Raw genomic sequence first — 25,683 nt, 5'->3', positions numbered from 1 at the left:
CAAAATAAAAACTTAGTTGGTCTTTAAGGTGCTACTGAAGGAATTTTTTTATTTTACTCTTTTTCAATATTCTTCTTTTTCTCTTATTCTATGTGTCAGGTCTGCAAGCTGTGCATATTCCATCAGCTTAAGTTGCCATTCTTCTTTATTTGGGACCTCGCTCGTTTTCCATTCTGGCTAAAGTACTCCTGACACCATGTGAGTGTAGGCAGTAAAAGGGCTGTGAGTGACCCAGGCATTTTGCTCAGGAGTTTATGGCCAAAGAGATTTCAGGTCTTTATTAGTAAAACAGGATCACAGGCACAGACCCTTCACTGAGCTTCAGGTTCGAAGTCCAGTGGCAAGTTTGAAGGTGTTCCTGGGGTGCACAGGGAGGAAACCCAGAGGGGATCTCCAGAAAGATGGCATGTGAAGACAGAAACCATGGAGATGATGCACACACAGAGCAAGGTTAAAATCTGGGCTTGCAAGGGTTCGTAGGGAATCCAAAAGTGTGTCTCAGTGAGTTGGCATGATAACCAATGAGAAGGGGGCAAAATCCAGGTAGGTGTGCTTGCATGAATAATAATAATAATAATAATAATAATAATAATAATAATAATAATAATAATATATTATTATTATTATTATTATTATTATTATTATTTATACCCCGCCCATCTGGCTGGGTTTCCCCAGCCACTCTGGGCGGCTTCCAACTGAATATTAAAAACAATACAGCATCAAACATTAAAAACTTCCCTAAACAGGGCCGCCTTCAGTTGTCTTCTAAAAGTAAAATAGTTGCTTATTGCCTTGACATCTGCAGGAAGGGCGTACCACAGGGCGGGTGCCACTCCTGAGAAGGCCCTCTGTCTGGTTCCCTGTAACCTCACTTCTCACAATGAGAGAACATAGGGCAGGGGTGGCCATTTTTTAGGGGTTCCGGTCAAAGTTGTTGAGCTTTTCTTTTAGGAAGGAAAGCCCTGTTTTGGGGGGTTCAGGTCTAAGTTTTTGAGCTTTTTTTAGGGGAGCCAAAGTTCTTGAGCTTCTTTGGGGAGAGCCAGTGATCTACCACAGACGTCTGGTGATCTACCAGTAGATCGCTATCTACCTGTTGGATATGCCTGGCATAGGGGAAGGGTTTCAGGAGAGAAGACCCCAATCTTAATGGTAAGAGGTAGATTGGGACATGTCCACAGCAAGGGTGACTCATCCAGGATGTTTATATAGTGGAGAGTCCTCCTGAATGGATTTATCTATTAAGAACAATGGCTGTGGCAAACAGCTTTCTGGTGAGTCATGCTGTTTTTCCTACAGATGCTATTCCTCTATTGATCTGCATCTACATTTTTGTGGATTTTCTGATTGATGGAGGAAATTTGTCGTCAGATGCAGGGGCTTTTAGATGCCAGAAGTCTGCCCCAGCTAACCTTTTGTTTTCCAGTCATTTTATCTTATTAGAATTATTGCATGTTGGCTTTCTAGTGACTCAGACGAACTTCCTGGATCCTCAGTGCTGGCAGAAAGATCAAGCATAGAAAAACCAATGGCAATATTATACATAAGGTCAAGCCAGGGTCTTTCACATTAGGCAAACCCATCCTTGGTTTACTCCTGACACAACATGGAGGCTAACAGCTAAAACCTCATAACAGGAGCTCCAAAGCGCAGGTGAAGGCACAATTCTAACATCACACAGAATGAACCTCCTGATGAGATTGTATCTGTAGGGATGTCCTTGTTGCAGATATGGATGCAATAAATTTGACTCCTTTTGGAAATGAAGCATTGTCCACACCCATGAAAACTTTACTAGCAGAACTCTCCAAAATAAAAGAGAAGCAGAATCTTACAAAATATGAAATAATTCAAACAGACCTATAAGCAAAGGTCTCTCTCTCTCTCTCCTCTCCACCACTGCCTGTATTCCAGCCTGCATTGGCTCCCTTCAGGAGAGCTTCATTTACATCAGGCATAGGCAACCTTGGTTCTCCAGATGTTTTGGAACTAAAACTCCCATGATCCCTGACCCTGTTAGCTAGGGATCATGGGAGTTGTAGTTCCAAAACATTTGGAGAGCCAAGGTTGCCTATACAGTATGCCTGATTTACATCTTCACTCCATGGAGTTTGGGAGAAAATGACTCAAAGGCAACTCCCTTTAAAATAGAGATTCGCAACTCAATACCTTCATCACATGATCAAAGCTTCACTCACATGTTAGCTACCAGAGAACAACCATCAGTTAATCATTAACTCAGCAAGAGCTCAGAGTACTCTCCTTGTCCTTAATATAGCCCCATGGTGGGGGGGGAACGACACACCAAGTTAAACCTTTTCACCAGTACACATTTAGCTATTTTTCATTTTAGAACTTCATGAATATACAGGTGTTTTCATTTCAGTGCCAATTAAGTCAATTATACTTAACAGCCTTCACCTGCAGAATGCAGTGATCAGTTGGGTATGGAAGGGATAAGGCAATCTTTTAGGTACCCTGGTACTGAGCTGTGTAAGGCTTTGTATAGCAGTACCAGCACCTTGAAGTTAGCCAAGTGTGGATGTTTGGAGCACATGAGTAGCCAGGATCACATGGATACCTCCTGAGCCAGCAGGAGCAGCCAGCCCTGAGAGACAGTGGCCTGGGTAAGTACACACGAGTCAAACTGCTTATGAGATCCTGATAACTATATGTTCCTAATGGAATGTGTGAGCCAGCCCTGTGGAGCTACTTTGTAGTAGCAACCGTACCACAATCCTAATGGGGCCTGCCCTGAATGGATTGGCTGGGGTAATTAAAATGGGCGACACCATGCTACAACTTACTTCTGCACAAACAGCTTCTGCTTGGAATGGTGCCGATTTATGGCAGCTACCATAACACTAGTGAAAAAGGCCAAACAGGCTCCTCATATGATTAATGTGAACTGTCTGGTTGATGAAAGAACATCCATATGAAATTGCATGTTCCCACCATGACTTTGTATTTCCCCAAATGATCACTGGTCACAGTGAAGTTTTAAAGGGAACATTTTCAGTTAATGAGCTTGGGGGAGAAGTCTTACACAAAACAGCAGGACTGTATTGCCACATATTTTGAAGAAAATGAAGCCTAAAGAAGGGGAGTGTAAGGCAGGAGACCCCAAAGGCAGCAGTGTTAGATTACAACTTTGAGACTAGAGCAGGCATCCCCAAACTGTGGCCCTCTAGATGTTTTGGCCTACAACTCCCATGATCCCTAGCTAACAGGACCAGTGGTCGGGGAAGGTGGGAAATGTAGTCCAAAACATCTGGAGGACCAAAGTTTGGGGATGCCTGGTCTAGAGTCTAAAATTACCCAGCTGCACCCCTGTTTTGGAGCTTCAGGAGAAGAGGGCACTGTGAATAGATGGTGGGAAGCAGGCGGGCAGTTGTTAGTTTCCAGAAGTTGCTGCCTCATGGGACAAGAGCCTCTCAGTGAATGTTGGCAAATAAGGTATGGGGACTTGGCAATTCAGGGTTGAACACAGTTGGTATAGAGGAAGAGAATTCTTAAGGAGAAGAGGGAAATTCTTAGTCCTTGTAATATGATACAAGTGATTTTTAACTTTCAAGGCACACACCAGCAAATAAGGCATGGTTAGAGTGAACTGCCTCCAGTGTCAATATTCTTCCGAGATGGCTTATATTTTGTGGTTTCTTCTATCCTTATATTTGCTGACCTTTTGCAGCCAGGAATTAGTTTGGTCTTTTGTAATGTTCTGTCTCATCTCTGAACATCTTAACTAGATGCTGGAAATTTGAATGCAGAATGTAATTGTATAATATTGTTTGATGTAGAAAAGATCAGTTTGTTTCCCTGGAAACAAATGCCTTCTCATTTGTAATGCACCACCACCTGAGCGCCAGCATTCTAACTAATGGGAGCTCCCACTCTCTGTTGCTAATTGCAACTGTGGGAGATGGCCCTGGATTGCAGAGGGCGTGCTGCAATCCCAGTTCCAAACATAATCCCACATTTACGTTGCTTTTTTATTTTATTTTTAAGACTTGTGTATTTATGGGCACCTAATATTTAAGCCTTAAGCTCAGTTAACTGGGGTTAATGAGAAGGCTAGGGTGGAGCAAACAGTGCTTGGTTCTGATTGTGCATTTAAGTTGCAAGCATTTGGTGGATCAGGACTATCTCTATAGAAATGGGGAACCATTTTCAGCCTGAGGGTCACATCCCCTTCTACAGGCCATATGCCACTGGTGGATTAGACCAGAGGCAAAAGTGAACAGAGCAACAAATGTGAATTTTACCTTTGCACAGTAGGCTTGTTCCTACTTGCATGCTACTCTCTATCCTCCATCCATGCAAGTGAGAAGCACTATTGGAGTTGAGGGGCACATTCCAGCCAGGCAAGAAGCCCCAAGGAGTGTGTAAAACAGGGCCAGCGAGGGTGTGTGGCCTGGATATAGTTCTTAGGGTTAGACAGAGAGGCCTGGAGAGCCACATACTATCGAGTGGCCCAATTAGACCCCTGAAATTGTGTGTATCGTTGCTGAAGAAGTACGGTATCTTGTGGGATGTGCTGAATGAGCTCAGAACAGTGCGTCCTGAAATATACTCATTCATGTCTCTAAGGCAGGGTGAGGAGCCTGTGGCCCTCCAGATGTTTGCCTGTGCCTGGAGTAGAACCTATTTTGTCAGTTGCGCGTGGGCTCTAGTCCACAAAAGCTCTGGCCACAACAGAGCAGTTAGCCCCTAAGTTCCACAGACGTTTGTTACTCTTAAAAAGATGGAGACAAGTCAGCTTTTTCACAACCTCACAACCTCCTTTTCATTTGACAAGGAGACTGCTTGGTACCAAAGCAGCTACTGGAATTTGAAGACTTCCCCTCCTACCTCTTGCACTGCAATCCTGAAGTCTTTGAGGCACACCATGAAATGGAGGCAGCCCTCAGGTTTTAAATGTCAGTGCTGTCTTTACAGCAGCTCTAGATGATGGATTTGTCTCCCTGGCAGTGGGAAGGGCCTTGGCACTGCCAGGGCCTGATGAGTATTGTGGAGCATTGGCGTTTACACAGCCGTTTGCTGACTCATGGACAGAAATTGACAGAGAGCAGCTGCCAGAAACTTGTTTTCCAGACCAATTTTCTTGTTACTTAGAAAACGTTACCTTTTAAGGATGAGTAATAGGGAGAGAGTATGTGTTTGTTTGTTTGTTTGTGTGTGTGTCTGACAAGCAAGGGAGAAAGAGCAAGAAGGAAAGTGATAAAAATGTAACCCAAAACAACCTAATTGTATTTCAAATTAGATAGCTTTAAGTGACCAGAGGCAAGTGTGTCCCTATGTAATCTTCATACCCATGTTGCATATTAACATAAATGGGTCTCTCCCACTTGAAATAGTGATTTCATTTGCCTAGGAATCTGGGGGTAAGGGTGGCTTATGAGTGAAGTATAAGGGTTTGTATGTGGGCTGTGTACACATGTAGTCTTTGAACACTGAGGATTTTATTCACAGTACGCCTTTGTGCATAATGGTTTGCAGTTGTACACACCTTTATGAAATCCAAAGCAGTAGCTCCTATCTGTGTTGTTTATACACACAGGTGGGCATGTTTTCAAAGTAGTATGCAAGGTAAAGGTAAAGGGACCCGACCGTTAAGTCCAGTCGCAGACGACTCTGGGGTTGCGGCACTCATCTCGCTTTACTGGCCGAGGGAGCCGGCGTTTGTCCGCAGACAGCTTCCGGGTCATGTGGCTAGCATGACAAAGCCGCTTCTGGCGAACCAGAGCGGGGATTTGAACCGCCGACCTTCCGATCGGCAAGCCTTAGGCTCTAGTTTAGACCACAGTGCCACCCACGTCCCTGTAGCATGCAAGGGTGTCCTTTATTACGCTTTCCCTCAGTTAGTGTTTGTGCAGACCATTTTTTAAAGTAATAATTTTTCAGTTTTTCCAAATAGAGGGGCTGGATACTGGTGTGTTGATATATTGATATGAAGAGGATGCACATTGGTATACAGGGGCGGGTAAGTTACCAGGGGACCCGGGTGGCGCTGTGGTTAAACCACTGAGCCTAGGACTTGCCGATCAGAAGGTCGGCGGTTCGAATCCCTGTGACGGGGTGAGCTCCCGTTGCTCGGTCCCAGCTCCTGCCCACCTAGCAGTTCGAAAGCACGTCAAAATGCAAGTAGATAAATAGGAACCGCTACAGCGGGAAGGTAAACGGTGTTTCCATGTGCTGCTCTGGTTTGCCAGAAGCGGCTTTGTCATGCTGGCCACATGACCTGGAAGCTATACACCGGCTCCCTCGGCCAATAATGCGAGATGAGCGCGCAACCCCAGAGTCGGTCACGACTGGACCTAATGGTCAGAGGTCCCTTTTAAGTTACCATACTCTCTGTGTACACACATACGCAGCAAGTGCTTGAGAAGTGTTTCAGCAGAGTGTGCTTTAGATTGACAAATAGTGTGGGGCAAGGATGACATGGGGATTATGCTATGTGTATGGCACCCCCAAAAGTTGCCTGCATCCACCCCTGAATGCCCATTATCTCACAGTGTGTGCATGCCATTAAATTACCAGCAGTGTAGTTTAATTAGTGCTCAGGTCAATATGCTGATTTTATCTAGGACTTCAGTATCATTAGATTTACCTACATGAATGCATTCAGTTGTCCAAGTTATGAAACATTTATTTTTTCATCATTGCCCAGTGGAAGGACCTCTCCCAGCTGCATTCTTTCCTTGCTTATTTATTCTGATAGCCTGGCCAACGTCAACAGGCCTTTCCAAGTGAAGGCTCTTTGCTCTGGGGGTTAAACCTTTTTCTTTTCAATACTTTACTGGTGCCAGCACGGGTGTCTACATAAATAGTTCTGGGGGGAGAGTCGGTTGTTGACTTGACTACTGCAGTCTTTATACAACTGAACCCCACGCCCCATTACATGGTGCTGAAGAGAAGCAACAAGAAACAATGTTGGGCTGTGCCTCTTGGAGATCTACTGTATTGCATGGGATTGTACTTTTCAGAACTAACTTCAAACAAATTGCATTATTTGTCCAGTTAGCAATAACTGAGTCAGATACTAGAAAGACATAGAGCTTCAATTTGAACACCACCACTGCAGCACTCTCAACAAAGTTAAAAAAAACCCTAAGGCTGAATGCCACACCTTTGGCTCAGAAACTGCCTTAGCTATGATGGTGAATGTAAGACATAAGGTTTGAAACTGGCAGACTCTTTTTTGTTAATGGTTGTCTGTCCACAACATAAGGAAAAATAGAACACAATGTGAGCTATTTTAAAAATGAAAACCAGAGTCTTCAACACTCTTGGCCAAAACAGTCAATAATTTCTTTTCAAAATTTCTCCTTTCAACTTTTCTCTATGAACACTCAGCGAACACAATCTAGACTATCAGTTTTCACTCATGGTTGAATGTAGCCATGTTTTCACACTGCACAAAGTGCTAAAGGATTGTTCAATTGTGTGTGTTGTAACTGGAGGGAAACTGGGAGGGTGGCCATTTTAATAGCAGTTTGGTGTGCTCCAGTAGTTCAATAAGGTTCATATTGTGGAAGATTTGCAGTCAAGCCTAACAATGCTAGGCTGTATGTGACTACAGAGGATTACAGAGTTCTAAATTTCTAGAGTAGGCTCAGGAATGTCACATCCCCTCTTCTCCTGAGAGGGAGGAAGTAAGGCTTGTATCCTGTTTCTGTTCTCTCTCACACACATTGCATGTGATCGAGGCAGCCATGCTTCAACATATCTCTCTGCCTCAGGGATATATCTGAGGCTGCCTTCAGTGTATTTTTCAACTAAGAACATTTACCTGCCTATTATCACTGCTCCTAAGGACAATGCATGACTGTAAGTAAAGTATATTTAAAACTTACTTCATTATGTGGTCTGTTTCTCTGCAAGAGGGATAAAGGGGGCCAGCTACCTCAAGCAGCTGGAAAGTATTAAATGAAGTTTTAAAAGCCGATTCCTATGCTTCACTAATGATGGGGTTTAAATTCTGCTACTGTGGCTCTTTATGTGCAAGCCCTGTGTTTTTAGAAACAAGCACCAACTGTTTTTCTTTTGTTTCCCTATCCCACACATGTGGATCTCTAGAGTATTAAATATAATTAATATATCCTGTCAGTAAATACTGTAATACCCATTAAAACATGTTGCATATATCATGCAATGATGGGTGATATTTATTTGGTATGTCTTTTTGTATGTGACATGGACTTGAAATTCTTTTTCTTCAGTGTGATATATCTGAGATGGATGTAGTTTCAACAATCTGTTGAAAAACCAAGCGGGTTGGTTTTTATCCCTGAAACAAATGCTCAGTGAGGCAATCAGTTAATCCAGGTAAGGAGTGTAGATGGACTAATGGATTGGTTGGAATGATTGGCATGGTTCATAAGCCTAACCCTTGAGTTGCTCCACTGTACTGTTCTTGTGTACTTTCAATTCCATTACATTTAACTTAACAGATTGCAGAGCTTGGGTGACTGGCTCTAGCATCAAAAAACCATTTGCTAATTAATTTTGAAGGCCCTATGCTGAGTAGAACTTAGTTGGATATTACCCTTTATGTCCACCATGTTTCAAGTGAAGGTGAGGCAGAGATGTAGGTCTTTTCCAAATTAAGACCAGCACTGTGGGAAGATCATCTTTTTTGTCTTCACAAGTAATTATCCAGGAGTGAAACTTAGGTATAATGTGCAAGTCACTACTGCTTCTGCACAAATACCAATAGTCACATTTACAAGGCTGGGAAGACAAGCCTTTGTTCATGTAAGCTAGAGAGTAATGCTCTTTTCAAACAAGATCAAAACTTATAAAAACTGAACTTTAAGCAGCGGGCAGTACTCCAGCAAGCACCAGAACGCAGAGCGAGTCAGACGGCTTTCTTACATAGGCCATTACAGCTTGCCTCTAGCTATTCTGTGGGTAAGTGAAGCGTCTATGAAGAGTCTTCTTTAATCTAGATGGGTTGTCGCATAAAAGAGAATTCAGCATAGCGCACATGGCTCAGTTCACAACAATGCAGTTGTAATTGCAACCAATTTAGTTCCCTTAGACCTAGTGACCTATATCAAAAGCTCTGCTTATCTAGGTTATGAATTGCAGTGTTAAGACTGGAAGAAGCCATTGTAGAGTTTTTAGCTAGAAGAAGTGATAAGTAGACCAAGTGGCTAGAAGCAACGCAGAAACCATCACTATGACTTTCGACAGTAGTAATAACACTTTCCGTATGAGTGAATTCTGCCAAGAGTATTTACCTGAACAAAAATTACAGTCCTTCCTAACAAATGACAATTTCATTTCCACAATTGATGATCTTAGTACATGGATAGCTGTGATCTCTTTCCCTAAACCTGAGCTCAGCTTTGGGGTGGGGAAAAACCTTCTGCCCCTGGCCCATCCCTGGGGCATGACCGCATGAGGCATGTTCAGATGTTTAGTCTGCCAGGCAGGGCCTGCCCTGAAATGAATACTGCCCACACCTCCATGGCCAGCTCTTTAGGGCCACCCAGAGTGTTTATGGGGCCTGGTGGAGGTGGAGGTGTGATGTTGAGAACCGCCTACAAGGACCCATGCAGGTGTATACAAAGCTAGGGATCACATGTTAGAATTATTGCATGCACAGGTTATAAGTGAGAATTCTTGCTCTGAAATTAAGCAGAATGATAGATGTGCTTCATTTTTCTTCTTATGTGAGAGATCAGGGATCAGGTTGTGCTTCTCCTGAGCGCCTCCTTTCAATATGTACTGTAGTTCCAACGCCCTTCAGGCAGAGCACAGTCTCACAGGTCTTCTGGTTGTGGCCTGCTGCTGGCCTTCTCCACTATTCACTCAGTAAGGCCTTGTGGATTTGTAGGCCTATATTCTTTATTATATTCAGTGCGTACGCAAAATGGCTCCTGCTACAAGCTCTGACCTCTGATCTCTAGCACTCTGTCCTCAGCTACATGAAGTAGGCTCTCCATTGAGGTGATATAACAGTCTCCCGGGCTGGAGCTGCTTCTTCAGCCTTCTTCCCTTGCTGCTTTTTAAAGAAAACTGAAAATTGCCGTTGCCCCAAAATATAGAGTGGCAGTAACCGCATGACCAAGCCAAGCAATTCCTTGAACTCCAATCAGTTTTGTAGCATTATTTAGGCTGATATCACCATGCCGTTGGGGCCCAGGTGGCGCTGTGGGTTAAACCACAAAGTCTAGGGCTTGCTGATCAGAAGGTTGGCGGTTCAAATCCCTGCAATGGGGTGAGCTCCCGTTACTCAGTCCCAGCTCCTGCCCACCTAGCAGTTCGAAAGCACATCAAAGTGCAAGTAGATAAATAGGGACCGCTCTGGTGGGAAGGTAAACGGCGTTTCTGTGCGCTGCTCTGGTTCGCCAGAGGCAGCTTTGTCATGCTGGCCACATGACCCGGAAGCTGTCTGCGGACAAACGCTGGCTCCCTCGGCCTATAGAGCGAGAGGAGCGCTGCAACCCCAGAGTCGGACACGACTGGACCTGATGGTCAGGGGCCCCTTTACCCTTTACCTTTTTACCACCATACCGTTAACCGCAGCAAGGCATATATACGTGGGGCATTTGTGTGAATGTCTTCTAAAAAGCTGTATGAGGCTCAGAACAGAAAACGCAAACCATAGCAACAGTGCCAGCTACAGAAAGATGCAGGTAGCATGAAGAAGTTCCTTCAGCCTTCTGAAGCAGTGGGTTCTTCAAGTAGTGACAATATGAATATGGGTGTAGGAATTCTCAATGAGAATTGTCTAAACGATCCAGTTTCCATTAATGTAGAAGATGGTGAGAACTCTGCCTCTCATAATACGCCTGCTGAAATAGTAAAAGAGAAGGAACCCCTGCTATATGTACCTATCAACAATATTTCTCATTCTACATATTTCTCATTCTGTGGTTTCCAATGGGCCAAATGAGGATATGGCTTTTCCTTAAGATGAAAACAAATGTCATTTTTCAAAAGCTTTTGCTGAAAGGGCTTTAGATAAGCTGAAAAGGTGCTGGGTTGTCTATTCTAAGAGTACCAGCAAGGATTTTTGCTGCTTCTGCAAAACATTTCCAGGTGGTACCTCTGCCACTGCCAGTTCTTCGCTTGGGAGTATCGGGACCAATGACTGGAAACACTCTGAAACAGCAGAAAAAGTCATTCAACCATTTCACTTCATTCTGCAATTGGATAGAAACTGAATCTAGGTCGAGGCTGAACCAGTGCATTGATGCAGAACATCAGTGGATGATAAACCAAGAAATTCAGCATTGGAAGGGTGTGCTCAAATGCCTAATGGACATTACACGGCCTCTGATGGTGCACAAATTGGCATTCCAGAGATCTTCGGAGAAGCTGTTCAGAGGCAACAGAATATTTCTGTTGTACAGTTGCTTGGCAAGTACAGTGGTACCTCTACTTACGAATAACTCTACTTACGAATGTTTCTACTTACGAATGGAGCTCCGTCCGCCATCTTGGATGCGGTTTAGATAGGATTTTTTCTACTTACGAATTTTTAGATAGGGTTGCTTCAACTTACGAATTTTTTCTCCCAATGCATTCCTATGGGATTCGACTTACAATTTTTTTTCGACTTACAAATGTGTGTTCGGAACGCATTAAATTTGTAAGTAGAGGTACCACTGTAAAATGAAGAAATGGGGAACATTTGTGGTGTGTATTTTTAAAAGAGCGTAATGGTCACTGCTGTGGGAATGTTATTCAGAATGAACCAGTAGTCCCAAGGAAATGTTGGAGAACATACAGATCAGATCATTCTTCACACTGGATTGCAGTGTCATTTACAGTGAGATTTGCTGAAGATGGGGTAAATGGGTGGGTGAACAGTTTGTAGTACTGTTTATTTTTATGAATTGGGGTGGGGTGGGGTGCAGGACATCCTAAATTCTGGATTAAGCTACTGTTAGAAATTAATTAAGGTTTGGAGAATTAAAACCGGGAAATAGAATCATGTGTATTTAGGATAGACCCATGTGTATCTGAGCTGTGCTAGTCTTTGCTAATCCTTTAATTAAGCCAGGTGTCGAAAGCCAATTAAATCAGGACTAGCCTCGTTCATGAGGTGGGTTGCTAGCACAACAACAGATCAACGTGAGTGGGGCCCACAAAAAGCCAGGGGTATAGAATAGAGAGAAGTACTGTACTGTAATGCAGGCAGACGTTTAGTGATAAAGGTTAGAAGGTAAGCAACAAAGTTAGGAAGCAGCAGGCAGGAGAGAGGAGGAGAGAGCAACATTTGAGAGCAAGGCTGCTGTGGTTTACCGGAGAAACCAGAACCTCTTGGTGTATGAATGCTATGAAACCCCTCCACAGTAGAAGGCTCAAGTTGTCTATATGTGTAAATAAACGATAAAGACACTACAGTCTCTGCTATGCTTTGTTTCCCCAAGGAAACACAGACTCTGATTGGTAAAATGTTCCTGGAATCTTGCACTGCTGTGGAGATTGGGGTGGTGTGTAACAGTATTCCAGACAGTTCTTGCCAATGATCAATCAGAGAAAGACTTACAGAACTATTGCTGAAAAACAGAGGGAAAACCATATTGACATTAAAGACTTCTGTGTTATGATGCCAACATGATGGGACAAAGGGAAAAATGTGTCCAGGCAAGGCTACTTATACTGAACGGACAAGCTACATTTGTACCCTGCGGCATGGGTGTCCAGCATGGGTTCACATCTCAGCCTTTGTTTGATCGCTTGTATCAAGTGGTCTGGGATGCATGGCATGGTTTGAAGCCAGCTCCTTTCAGCTTTTCAGAAGTGTAGAGTTGAAAGGGACCCAAAAGGTGGCTCAGTGGCTCCCTGCCTGATGTCCTGTTGGTTCACTAGGGAGAGAATAAACTTGGAGTTGAGGAAAAGCATATCCATTTGCTTTCAGGCTGAGGTGGCATTTGTTTCAATCCGTTCTGCCTTTTCTGGGTTTAGAATCATTTGGATGAAGAATGGTTTCTTGAGGCAGGTTTTGCTGCCTGCTCCAGTGCCTCAAGGCTGGAGCAGAGGGTAAGCTGGGCAGAAATCCTTAGGCACAGCTAATGTGACAGCAGTGAAGGGCCAGGGGTGTAGCAAGCTAACTATTTGGGGACCTCAAACCAAGGCAGCTTGCTAAAAAATCTGAGGAGTTGATTTGATTTTAATAGCACTCACATTTTAGGAATCTGCACTGGTAAGTAGTAATTAAGCTACTCTTCCCCCATAAATTCTTAATTATATTTGATTTAAAACGTTGCCCATTTTAAATGTAAACTACTGTGTCCATCTCATCATTTTTGTGGGTTTGGGCGCAAGCTTCTCCGACTATTTTGCAGGGTGGGAAGCCATAGGCAATGGTAGCTGCTCAATGAAATGTAAGCACAGTGAAATAGATATGTGTGCATTCCTCACATATTACTCGCAGCATGTATCTTTTCCCCCTACATGGAAGTGATATCCCTGTGGGAATTTCTTTTTTGTGTGCATATGAAACAGCCTTTAGAGAAAATCTTCATCACTGTAGGCTTGTATATACCATCTGTATACTAGGTTGGTTCATGAAACCACTGTAATGTATCAGGCTGCAATCCTAAACACAATGATTTTGAAGTCCCATTAGACCCCGTGGGATTTACAACTGAGTATGCATGTTTAGGATTCCTCTGTTAATTTGTTTAATTTGGAAAAAAACACACAACCAGGCTGCATTAATACCACACATGGTGATCAAGACTTGCTGATTGAGTGAATCCTTAGCAATTAAGGCTATTCATTTAGTATGGAAGGTTTGCTGTTGAATAAAGACAGAACTTCAGATTGTTTGATTGATTTATAAATGGAGGTTTGCATCTTTCCCTAGCAGGAAAAAGGGGGGTGGGTAATTCAGAAACAATATCATTGCACACCACCCCAATCTCTGAGCGGTGTGAGATTCCAGGCACTTTCTCAGGGTTTGTGTTTCCTTTGGAAATGAGGGACAACAGAGACCGTGGTGTGTTTAAGATATTTGGTTTATTTACACATATATACAACCTGAGCTTATGGTGGAGGAGTTCACAGCATTAATACCCCATAAGGTCTTGCTTTTCCCAAAGCCACAACCTTGGATTCCAGCAGAAATCAGGCATGGCTCTCAATCTCTGGTTCCTCCCTACTTCTAGCCCAGCTCACACACGCAGCTCTGACTTTTGTCCTTCTAATGAACAGGTAGTTGTTGGAGCCCCACACCAAATTTGCCCTCCTTTGCTAAATTAAAGGCCCATACCATAGCTGCCAAGTTTTCCCTTTTCTCGCGAGGAAGCCTATTCAGCATAAGGGAAAATCCCTTTAAAAAAGGGATAACTTGGCAGCTATGGCCCATACTTAGGGGGTCATTACCAAGAAGCTGGCCTGGCTATTCCAGTACTGTATCTCGGCTTAAGAACTTAATTTGTTCTGGAGGTCCGTTCTTAGCCTGAAACTGTTCTTAACCTGAGGTTCCACGTTAGCTAATGGGGCCTCCTGCTGCCACCGTGCCACCGCTGCAGGATTTCTGTTCTCATCCTGAAGCAAAGTTATTAACCCGAGATACTATTTTTGGGTTAGCAGAGTCTGTAACCTGAAATGTCTGTAACCCGAGGTACCACTGTAATTGAATCCTTGCTGGATCCAGAAATTAGAAAGGGACTCATTCATACAGTCTAACACCCTTCCCTCAAACTCGCAACAATATGTACGGGGTGAAACTAAACAGCCCATATGGATGATCAGGAGACTGTTTAGAGGGAAGCAGCCTTTCTTACAAGTGACTCAGAAACTGAGATCTGTTATTGTCATTACTAAATAGAAATTCTAGAAATCAGAGGTGGAAATATTACTTAGATCTCCATCTTTTCCTGCCATAACTGTTCCTGCTTGTTGCTTCCTCATGTGTTTTGTTCATTTTAGGGTTTTAGGGGAATCAAGGGGGTTTCCTTCAGAAAGTCACCACTTTCTGCTTTGGGAGCAGGCAGAAAGGCATAGCTGGAAACAAGTCACTGTATGGGTTCTTTTTAGCAATGTCCATATCCCATGTTGCAACAGCCACCATAAGTGAGTGGCAGAAACCTGGGAGAAAACCACAAGTTACAGGCAATGTGTGCCATGAATCACAGAGACTATTTTTTAAATGAAAAGTAGCTTTCAGAAGACGTGATTTTGAACAGAGAAGCAGTAGGGGGGGGGAGGAGATTTTTAACCACTTCCAAGTTCCTTTTCCTGTTCCAAATCACCACCCCACTGCCCCCCTCCACTTTCCACATGGGGTTCAGGGTGTGTTTTTACCTTTGTGTAAGTAGCAGTCACCTAATGGCAGAAATGGAAGCACCTTGCTGAGTAATTTATGCTAACAGTATTTAAATGAGCACTGTGATACTGAGAGCATTTCACAAAGGTGCCATATAAATGGGGGGGAAGCTGCTGCATTTGCAGGGCAGTACATATGGATACACTGTGAATGCTTTCTGGCATGAACTCATACAAATTGGGCTGCTCCATAAAAGAACCATAGAGATGAATGGCACCATTCTTCACGTTGCATTAGGTGAAACTGCAGGTCTTTGTCCGCCTCTCTATTGCATGCAATGAGCCTAGAATAGAGCCCATCAACTGAATTACTACTTCCCATCTCATACCAGTTCATTTCTGAACTGGCAGTGGAATTTTAGAACAGATGAGTGCTCTGTCCCTTCACATGGGAATGATATTCTTCACATGCTCAGGTACACTTTGCCCATGAGTCCTTTTTTTTTTTTAAGATTTCTTTCTCCTCGAGAAAGAAAGAAACTCTGCAGGTGCTTAGAGGCATCCAGTGCTAGGTGCTGGGATCCTTGTAAATACCGTAATAACAGCTCACAGAAGACAGAACAAAACTTGAGTTTGTTGTGTTTATGAATCATAGAATTGTAGAGTTGGAAGGTACCCCGAGGGTCATCTAGTCCAACCCCCTGCAATGCAGGAACCTTGACATTCAATTTGAAACCATACCACACCCTGCTTATGATTTGCAAATGTGCTAGCAGTTTTATTGCGGCACTGTGTTTGCTGAAGGGTAGAGGGTGGCTATACATGAGGAGATACTAGATTCTGGAATCTTCAGGAAGAAAGTCATTTTTGAAATTAGCACAATTATCTCTGTTTTTGTTTTGCTATTGTTCTAATTAATTTCTGCTTTAAGTAGTTGAAAATTAGTGTTTTTACCAGTCCAGTGTCAAAGCTAGATGTTTTACCAATTGAGTAACCCACAATCCTTCAGACCTGAAATCTCTGAATAAAAGAAAATACCAGCGTGAACATTGTCCCTTGGGGCACATTTATTTTCTAACAACCACTTCATAGATTCTTTGGGCAGGTCGAAGCTATGGAATGACCAACTCATTTTTCATTAGGACCATACTACATGTCAGTGAAACAACATGTCTGTGATTGTCTCTGGATTCCATGATCCATGTCTTGCTGTATTAGAAATAATGTGTAAATGGAGTCAACCAAATCGAAACAAATTATGATTGACTCCCCAAGGTACAGGGAATCAAATTATTGTAGCCATTCATCCATGTGCAAGCAGTACACCGCTCAAAGTATTTGCCATTTCATAACTTTCAGCATAGGTGCAATGATACAGGCTACTTCCAAGGTCATGCTGTTTGATTTTCGAGGGATGGATGTTGTTATGAAGGCTAGCACTGTCTGTTCAAGCACTTTCCTGCTCCCTTATGCTCAGCGTGTATATCTGAATAAACATATATCACAAAATGCCAAAAGGCTCCAGTGATTCCTCTTTACAAGGAAGCTGACTCTAGGAACATAGGAAACTGCCTTACACTGATTCAGAACCCATTAGTCAGTCTAGCTCAGTACTGTTGACACTGACTGGCGGCCACTTTCCAGGGTTTCTAAGCCTGAACTGAACACTGGAAAAATGAGTAACCAATAGAAATGGAAATTAATAGATTTGCTCATCCATAGACACAGGAAGAAACTGCAGTTTCCCCCCACACCAGTTCTGATCTTGTTCCGATAGGCCTGAGCAGTCCCTGACTCCTATAATAGCTTTGAGGTCATACTTACTTGTTGACCTGATCCAACTAGGAAGGCTGTTATTGCTGCTTACAACCTATTTTGCGTGTTCCTTCCTTACTATAAAAGAGGTGCATCTTATAAATGATGTCTGTGGCTAATACTTCATCTACATCCAAGCATGTGGTAAATGTAGAGGCCACAATAAAAAATTATAGACTGACACCTCTACTTGAGTTATATGAGGGTGTGTGTGTGGAGAATAAGCTAGATTAGGCATGTCAAACCTGCGGCCCTCCAGATGTTTTGGCCTACAACTCCCATGATCCCTAGCTAGCAGGACCAGTGGTTGGGGAAGATGGGAATTGTAGTCCAAAACATCTGGAGGGCCGCAGGTTTGACATGCCTGAGCTAGATTGAATATGTACCCTATTTATTTGAATTTCTTTGCATTTAACTGTATATGCTGCTTTTCTTCTGTGAGAACCACTAGAGGCTTGTTGTTGTTGTTTAGTCGTTTAGTCGTGTCCAACTCTTCGTGACCCCATGGACCATACAATTGATCAATTCAGCATCATAAAAATATCATAAAACGGCATTAAAATTAAAATCTCAATATAATGTTTTAAAAACTAGGTCACTGAAGACTGAAGAGCAGCTAAACTAAAATAGATCCGATGACAAGGGTATTCAATTAGGATTTCAAGTGAAATCAGGTGACAGATTGTTGCATGCTGCTCCAATCTCCAAGCGGTGCGAGATTTCCGGGGTTTCAGGCACTTACCCAGGGTCCGTGTTTCCATTTGAAATGAGGCACAGCAGAGACTGTGGTGTCTTTATGATATATGGCTTATTTACACATATCTACAACCTGAGCCTGGGATTGTTGGGTTCATAGCATCAACAACCCAAAGTGTCTTGTTTCTTCCAAAGTCACAGCCTTGGATACAAACAGAAATCAAACATTTCTCTCAAATGTTGCTCCAACTCTTTCCAGCTTGCTGCTTTACCTCTAGGTCACAGCAATTCACTCTCCACTCCAAACTCTGGCTTTTTCCAACTAACCGTGAGCTGGGTGAGGGGGCCCCACCCATTTGCCATCTCACACAAGAGCCCCTTTCCTTGGTTTCCCTAAATGGCCCAGGCTATCACCTCAATGCAGGAAACTAGCCTGGTTTATATTTTAACGCTTACTGGATCCAGGGGTTAGAAGGATATTGCATAAAGCTTACTTCCTCCACCCAAACTCATAACAGTATATACGCCAACCAACTGTAGTGTGAGCACTGATGATTTAGGGGAAAGGCTTCAGAGCACCAGCTAATTTCTTGTAGGCTAATAAAATAATTTCTGGACAATTAATCTCCACTAACCTAGGATGGACCTGAAGCATACATCAAAAATTGAATTGTTGTACAAAAATTAAAGCTTAAAAAGAACAGATGGATGTTCCTATGCTTGCTGAACATTTGGATTTTGAATGTTGGCCATGTATTTCTGAAATTCATATACAGTGTGTGTGTGTGTGTGTGTGTGTGTGTGTGTATATATATATATATATATATATATATATATATATATATATATGCCTTTTCTTGCTATCCTGGGCAGCTATTATCTTTTCACTTTCGTTGATTCTGTTTTGTCAATATGGACAGGATTGTGCTATTATATTGGGCTGTATCCAGTGATGCTGCTCTGCTGATGGAAAGCTTCCATCAGTAGAAAGAGGAAAGAGGCAGGCACCCAGCAGCACCCTGCAGCCATCCTAAATCTGCTCTGGAGGTCCTCCAGCTACTGAAGGCAGCCATGGGCAGTGTCCAACTAGCTCATTACCTCAGCTCAAGGATTGTCACTTATGCAACAGAGCTGCTTCCCCTAAATCTGTTCTGGGTTTCCCCACAGCCACCCAGAGCAGATTTGGGGGGGTGGGGTATGGGGCATGCACAGAGAGAAGATGGGGGTGTGTTCCATTTTGTGTTTTTTGAAAACTGATTTGACATTAGCTATCAGATGGCTATGTCTGCGAAGGATTGTTTCAAGAAAGAGAATTCAGGAAATTCCAGCTCTGCAGCAGAAGGTTTTGTGCAGTGCATAACATACCTTCTTGCTGCAGCTCCACAGCAGCTTCTCCACTAATGCATAGCTGCCAAGTTATCCCTTTTTTTAAGGGATTTTCCCTTATGCTGAATAGGCTTCCTCGTGTGAAAAGGGAAAACTTGGCAGCTATGCTAATGCCTTGTCTGTCATCCTCATTTATGTAGGAGGCTGCCTCTACCATAAGATCAAAGTGAGAGCTTGTGAGGCTTGTGGGTGAATACTTCCACAATCATCCTCCCACAATCCACTCACTAATCTCTCTTTGCTGAGTAGTGGCACAGAAAATGGATGCTGTGTGTGTGTGTGTGTGTGTGTGTGTGTAGGTGTGTAGACAGCTAACCAACTTGGCAGGTGTTAATACAATGCATTTGTGTATGTTCAATGCATTTGTGTATTTTGATACAGATTTTTGTGCCCATTTTTGGGTTAGAGAACTGACTCACAAAATCTGGAGAACAGCAAATTTCTAAGGATAGCTGAATTTTGGATCTCATATCGTTCTAAGAAGTGCAAATCAGGGAGCTTTGCACTGAGATGTGAACTGGATCGCATTTCTCCCACACCCCTTGCTAGCACATCAGAAGAATTATAAACTCAGTGGCAACTTACTAGGCAAAGATATATCACAAGGAACATGTAAAGAAGTGTAATATAGGACCAGAAATTTGGGTAACAACGCGGGTTGTCACATGTGTTGTTTGGACTTTGGGACCCAGTCAGGCAGTCATTGGGGGGAGGAGAGAAACGCCCATGTGCTAATTGGACCTTAATTAAGATGCTTGTAAAGCAAAAGAAAACAGCAGAGAGTAAGGGGGAAGGGAAGAGAAGGAAACACAGTATACAAGGTGGAGCAATGCTTGGTATGGATACTCTGGAAACATGGCCACAGTTCTAGCTCTGCAGTGCCTCCCCCTTGGATCATGTTCTATTTTCAGACTCTGGACTTGTCTCCATTTCTTCCTTTGGTCCCTCCCCTTGGTTTCTTAAGCTTCCCACAGTTTGCAGTTATGGAGCCACCTTCACCTCCAAGCAGACGAAAGTGGATGGTGTGCTGATAAAGAGGGGCAGGGACTAGGGCTGCCTGCCTCACGACACCTGTCAAATCACTGCCTGGAAAACATGGCTCACCCATCCCACAAATAAGAGAATCAAACATGACCTTGGATGCTGGCTCTTTATCCCCCTTGGCTAAATTTGAAGCTCTAGCAATTGGGAGCACTGTGTGTTGGATAACCCTTAACGAGGGATAATGAATTGCTCGGGTACATTTGGATCAACGTCTCATTTATGTCCAGATGGATTTGCTGAGGGAGGCTCTGAAAGCAGTTATCTTGTGTATCTTTTTGGCAGGAGTTGCAACATTGTATGCATGTGTTATTTTGCTACTTAACTTGATTGACTTTCAGGGAAAATTCAGCTTTATTGATCTGACAATTTCAGCCTCAAGAGCAAAGCCGCTAATGGCCAATCTGCATGAGTGCCCTTTTAGCCTCCATCTTTTTGGAACGTCTGTTTCCCTAGTACCTGTTATAATGGCAGTGGGGTAATTCATTGTTTCAAAGGAGAAGCACAGCTGGCTAGCTATTATGTCATCATTAAAGCTCAATGTACAACAATAATTCTCCACTTTTTAAAAGCTTCCTTTATTTTTTACTTGAATATTTTTAGTGGTTCTTAGCTGAAATTGCCTTCTTGGAGCCTGCCCTAAATCTGACTCACAATACTTTATTGATGTGAAGGGTCACATCAATAGGGTATTTCTTTTTTCTTTTTTCCATGAAAAACATTGGATCGTCTGTCCTCCAGCAAGTCCTCCCAAAACCTGTCACAAATAGTCCTGGGAAACTTCGGTAACCAGGAAGCCAACAAGAGTCCAGCAAACAGAGTTAGGCACTCACATATCACCGCTGAAGTTTTCCCGCCCCATCTATGCTAATGTCTAATTGTAGCAGAAATACATTCATAATGGGAATGAGCATTGTGGTCAAGGATTCACATCACCGCCTGAAGTTGAATTGAGAGTCCCTGGGGTGTGGGTTGGGGTAGAGGAACTGGATACAGAATAAAAAAAATTCCTTCAGTAGCACCTTAAAGACCAACTAACTTTATATTTTGGTATGAGCTTTCGTGTGCATGCACACTTCTTCAGATACACAATCTGAAGAAGTGTGCATGCACACGAAAGCTCATACCAAAATATAAAGTTAGTTGGTCTTTAAGGTGCTACTGAAGGAATTTTTTTTATTTTGCTTCGACTCAGACCAACACGGCTACCTACCTGTAACTGGATACAGAATATTCACTTCTACTGGAGTCCAATGTGTAGCCTTGGACAACTTGTGTCAGATTTAGCTACCTGGATCCATTTGTGGAAGCCAGTGCAAAGACTCCTGCTAGCACAATGGGGCTTTCCCCACTCTCCTCCCCCAACAAATCCACATTGGAGGATCAGAAGAACTCCCAGAGCAGTGCATGGTGGGAGGAAAGGGGAGTCCATTCCATCAGGCAAGCAGGAATGTTTATGTTGACAGAATGACCCCCTTAGCGCCACACTGATTTCCACCCTCTCTATCAGCCCAGGGTGGTGGTAGTGTGTGTGGTCTGTGAACATAATAAATATTTCAAGGCAAAAGTGGCATTTAAAAGGATGTGGGATCTGCAAAATTATGTTGCAGTGTATCCCCCGCCCCTCAAAGGAGTGCTTCTGTTCACAGATCCAGCCAGCCTGGAACAGGAGCCTTGTAGGCCTCTACAGACCTTGATGGAAAGAAGGAAGTTTCAGAATGAGGTAAGGGAGAAGAACACCTTTTCCTTCCCATTATATACTTCATAGCAGTAGACTTGCAACCTGAGCGTTTTATGGTGTGTGTGTGTGTGTGTGTGTGTGTGTGTGTGTGTGTGTGTGTATAGAGGAGAGTGAAAACGGAGGAGATGTCATTCCTCTGGAAACATTCCTATGCAGCAGGAAGTGGGGTTTACATTCAGGTCATGCAATTCCACTACCCTAAGTCACCCTTTCCAGCATACATGCTACAAAGCAGCTTTTACGGGCCATTTTCTCCCTGCTCTCCATTTAACTTTCCCACCTCCTCCACAGAGACTCTAACATGCTGCTTCCAACCGTAGAATTGGCAGAGTTGCACAATCTGATTGACTTCTTGTTCCTTCAGGCACCTTCTGCTCCTGTATCTTTCTAGACTCGACTACCCCCCACATTCTGCAGGTCCTGGAACCGTGTCAGGTCATTTGTTAGGGTATTTACCTTTTAACCTTTTTTGCCCTTTAATTTACACCTTATATACATCTGTGTACCTGATTAATTATCAGATGGGGGCTGACTTGCAATTCATGCTTATAGGCCTAATCCTCTGGGAAGTTCTCTTACACGAATCTCCTTGACAAGAATGGGAACTTGCGCAGGACAATTCTCCTGTGGGTTGCAGCTTATATGCCATGACATTATTATTACATTTGTATCCCACCTTTCCTCTGAGGAGCTCAAGGTGGTGTACATAGCTCTCCTTCCTCCATTTTATCCTCTCTACAACCCTGTGAGATAGTTACAGGTAGGTAGCCATGTTGGTCTGGCGTAGTCGAAACAAAATAAAAATAAATAAATCTGAAGAAGTATCTGAAGAAGTGTGCATGCACACGAAAGCTCATACCTATGACAAACGTAGTCGGTCTCTAAGGTGCTGCTGGAAGGAATTTTTTTTATCCTGTGAGGTAGGTTAGCCTGAGAGACTGTAACTGCCCAAGGCATAGCTGCCAAGTTATCCCTTTTTTAAAGGGATTTTCCCTTATGCTGAATAGGCTTCCTCGCGAGAAAAGGGAAAACTTGGCAGCTATGGCCCAAGGTCCTCTAGTGAGCTGCCTGGTTGTGTGAAGCCTAGAGAGCAGTGGCAGGCTGAGGCAGGCAAGGCCCCACAGCCCAGGAGGGGCTCGCTGGCTCTGGGAGGAGGGGGTTAAGTCCAAAGCTGGAATAGGCTTGAAACAGGCCTCATCAAGCCCAGATGCTGCAATCCACATGCAAAGTATAGAAGGGAAGCAGAGCTGAGGTGCTGTGTCTGCTCAACGGCCCGTGTTGAGGGACCTTGTTTTGGATGCTCCAGGGCTTCTACAGGACTGCACTTGGGGTTTGATTCTGGACTGTGTTTCCTGACTGCTGGACTACAGACTTTGCTTACTTGGATTGATCATGTTTTCTGACTGTTGAACTTTGGATTTGACATACTGTTTACACCAGTGGGAATTGCCACCAGGTAAGCTGGGGATTCAGGTCATCACCCCCCTGGCCTGTCTAGTAGTCTGAATTCTCTTACTAAGACCATCAAGAGACGAGGCCACCAAATGCCCAACTTTCCCGCCTCCTCAGTGCAGGATTATCATGTGCTGCAGCTGCCCAAGGAGTGAATGTATTCTTCCAGCAAGGATCCATCTGGATCCTTGGCACCCACACATCTCGGCTGTGCTGTTTTCCTTGCTGCTGCTTCCAGCTCTGTCAAGTTAATTAAACTCCTGATAGTATGTCTTGAGCTCCTGGATGCGAGTTCCCTTTCATTCTTTCCTGCAAGCCCCCTTCCTCCCTTATTTGCTTCTCTGTGCTAGTCCTAATCCCTCTCCAGAGCCCTTTCTGTCTGCAGGTGATCTGCCTGAGTGACACAAGCATTGCTTGCTGAGTCATTCTCTGCAAACAGCCACAAACAGCAAAAGCTGTTGGTTCTCATCTCAGGGTTATTCCTGTTCCCGATGTAGCCATTGGCTGACTTCCCTCACATTCTTTTGCTGCAGATAACCCCCTCCATCGCTGGAGGAGAAAACATCGCCACCTGCAATGAATGAGCAAATCCACTCCTGTGTGCTGATTATTATTTGTCCTTGTTACTCTCCCATCTGATGATATCTATATGCATTTATTAAAGTATTCCGAAGTACGCACCTGGGTTCTGTATTGAGATGCTGCTTCCCATTGACAAACAGCAAGGGCATTAAGCCTTGTGCCTTCGGAGACGATAGACTTGCAAATTGTCACATTCAGAAAGGTACCCCTGAACATTTGCATGCAATCAAAACCTGATTCCTTTCTGTCGCTCCTGGCAGAATTGGCAGACTCCAACAAAAGCTTAAGTTGTAGCACATGTCTGTGAGCCAGGGTCTTTGCTTCCCCCAGACGGGATATTTCCCTTGGTTCGCTGCCACTTAATAGTAGATTTGTTTTCAAATCATCCCTTGCAAATTGCAGCAGGTGCACCTCGTTTTACATCCCTACATGGACATCCATGAGAAATACGCTATTTTAGTACCCAGCATGGCTGCCCTAAATGGATTAATTTGGGAAGGCTAGATCGTATAATGCATATGTGTAAAATTAAATGCATTTATGCACCAGCACAGTACATTTAGGGAACATATTGCTTTAAGAGTAGCATTGAATCTGCTGTGGTATAAAATATCTTGTGCCACTCCTTTTAAGTTTGTAAGTTCAGCATTTTTCATTTTCATTGGTGAAATGGACCCAAACTCACTCCTTTTATTCAAATACTTCCTTTCCAGAAGCATTAACCAAAGCTGAATTTTATTCCATTTAATTTTTGCTGGGTACTCCTGAATTAGTCAGTGTAATGCTGTGCACAGCCCCATAGGCTACTGAATGCAACTTCATTGCCAGGCTCATATAAAGCTGTAAACAAAGCTGTTGTCTGGCTTGTGTTTGTTTTCTTTTCAGCAGGGGAACTTTCCTGTGAAACACAAACATTTCTGCTTGCATTTCACCAGACTTCTAAAACCTAGAAATGTTGTTGATGTAGTGAAAGATGCAATGAGAGAGAAAATAATCTCCCATCACGTCTCAAGGGCTAGATAATGCTGCCTTATGATATCGTTTTGTGACAAGACCACCATCCAGTCTTACGTTCGCTATCAAAAAGCCTGTCATTACAACAGGTGGTTTGGTTTTATGTGTGCGTAAGCAGGGGCTGCATATTGCGAGAACATTTGTATGGATGAACCGCAGCAGGCAGTGTGAGGTGGAAACATGATGGCAGAGCCAACCCTGGCACTTCTGCCGCTGCGTTTCCACAGCACTGACCTTGCTGCCACCACACTCCTTCTCTCTCCATCCTGCTTTGCTGCAGTGTCCCAGTGGGATGGAGGTCAGGATAGTCACACAGCCCCACCACATCACTTGCATGCTGCTACATGTGACAATACCTTAGTTACTGAGTCATTGGTCATTGGTCCATCTAATTCAGTATTCATCTAGCTATTGAGCGCCACAGGTTTGAGGCCTTTCTCAGACCCTTCCGGTGCTTGGGACTGATCCTGAACTCTCCTGCATGCAAAGCTACCAATGAGCTGTAGGCACATGTACAATGCCTCTCTGTATACTTTGCTCCCACCTACCCCTTGCTGGTGGGGTTTAGATCATCCGTGGACAGGAGTAGTTGGGCCTCTTGCAATAATTATTTCCCTCCTTAGAGTGCAGGAGGAGCTATTCATCTGTAAACAGGGAAGTAAAGGGGTACACTTGGGGATAACATTGCTTAATCACTGTTTCTATCCCTCTTGCCCTCTGAG

At 43.6% G+C, this 25,683-nt stretch overlaps 1 long non-coding RNA gene across 2 annotated transcripts in view; it reads left to right on the top strand.

Annotated features, from left to right (window-relative positions):
* Positions 1 to 2,101: 2,101 nt before the first annotated feature.
* The window catches only part of LOC148686878 (uncharacterized), a 46,764-nt gene continuing 23,182 nt past the window's right edge, over positions 2,102 to 25,683 (top strand). Inside the window, exon 1 of one of the 2 annotated variants that reach the window (XR_015948164.1) lies at positions 2,102 to 2,627. This is a non-coding gene — a long non-coding RNA (uncharacterized LOC148686878). The remainder of the gene's footprint in view (positions 2,628 to 25,683) is intronic. The other variant, XR_015948163.1, reaches the window with a different exon arrangement.

Source organism: Zootoca vivipara, chromosome 2 (genome assembly GCF_965207765.1).
Source record: "Zootoca vivipara chromosome 2, rZooViv2.hap1.1, whole genome shotgun sequence".
Classification (NCBI taxonomy): Eukaryota; Metazoa; Chordata; class Lepidosauria; order Squamata; family Lacertidae; genus Zootoca; species Zootoca vivipara.
This window is presented reverse-complemented; position numbering and strand designations above follow the sequence as displayed.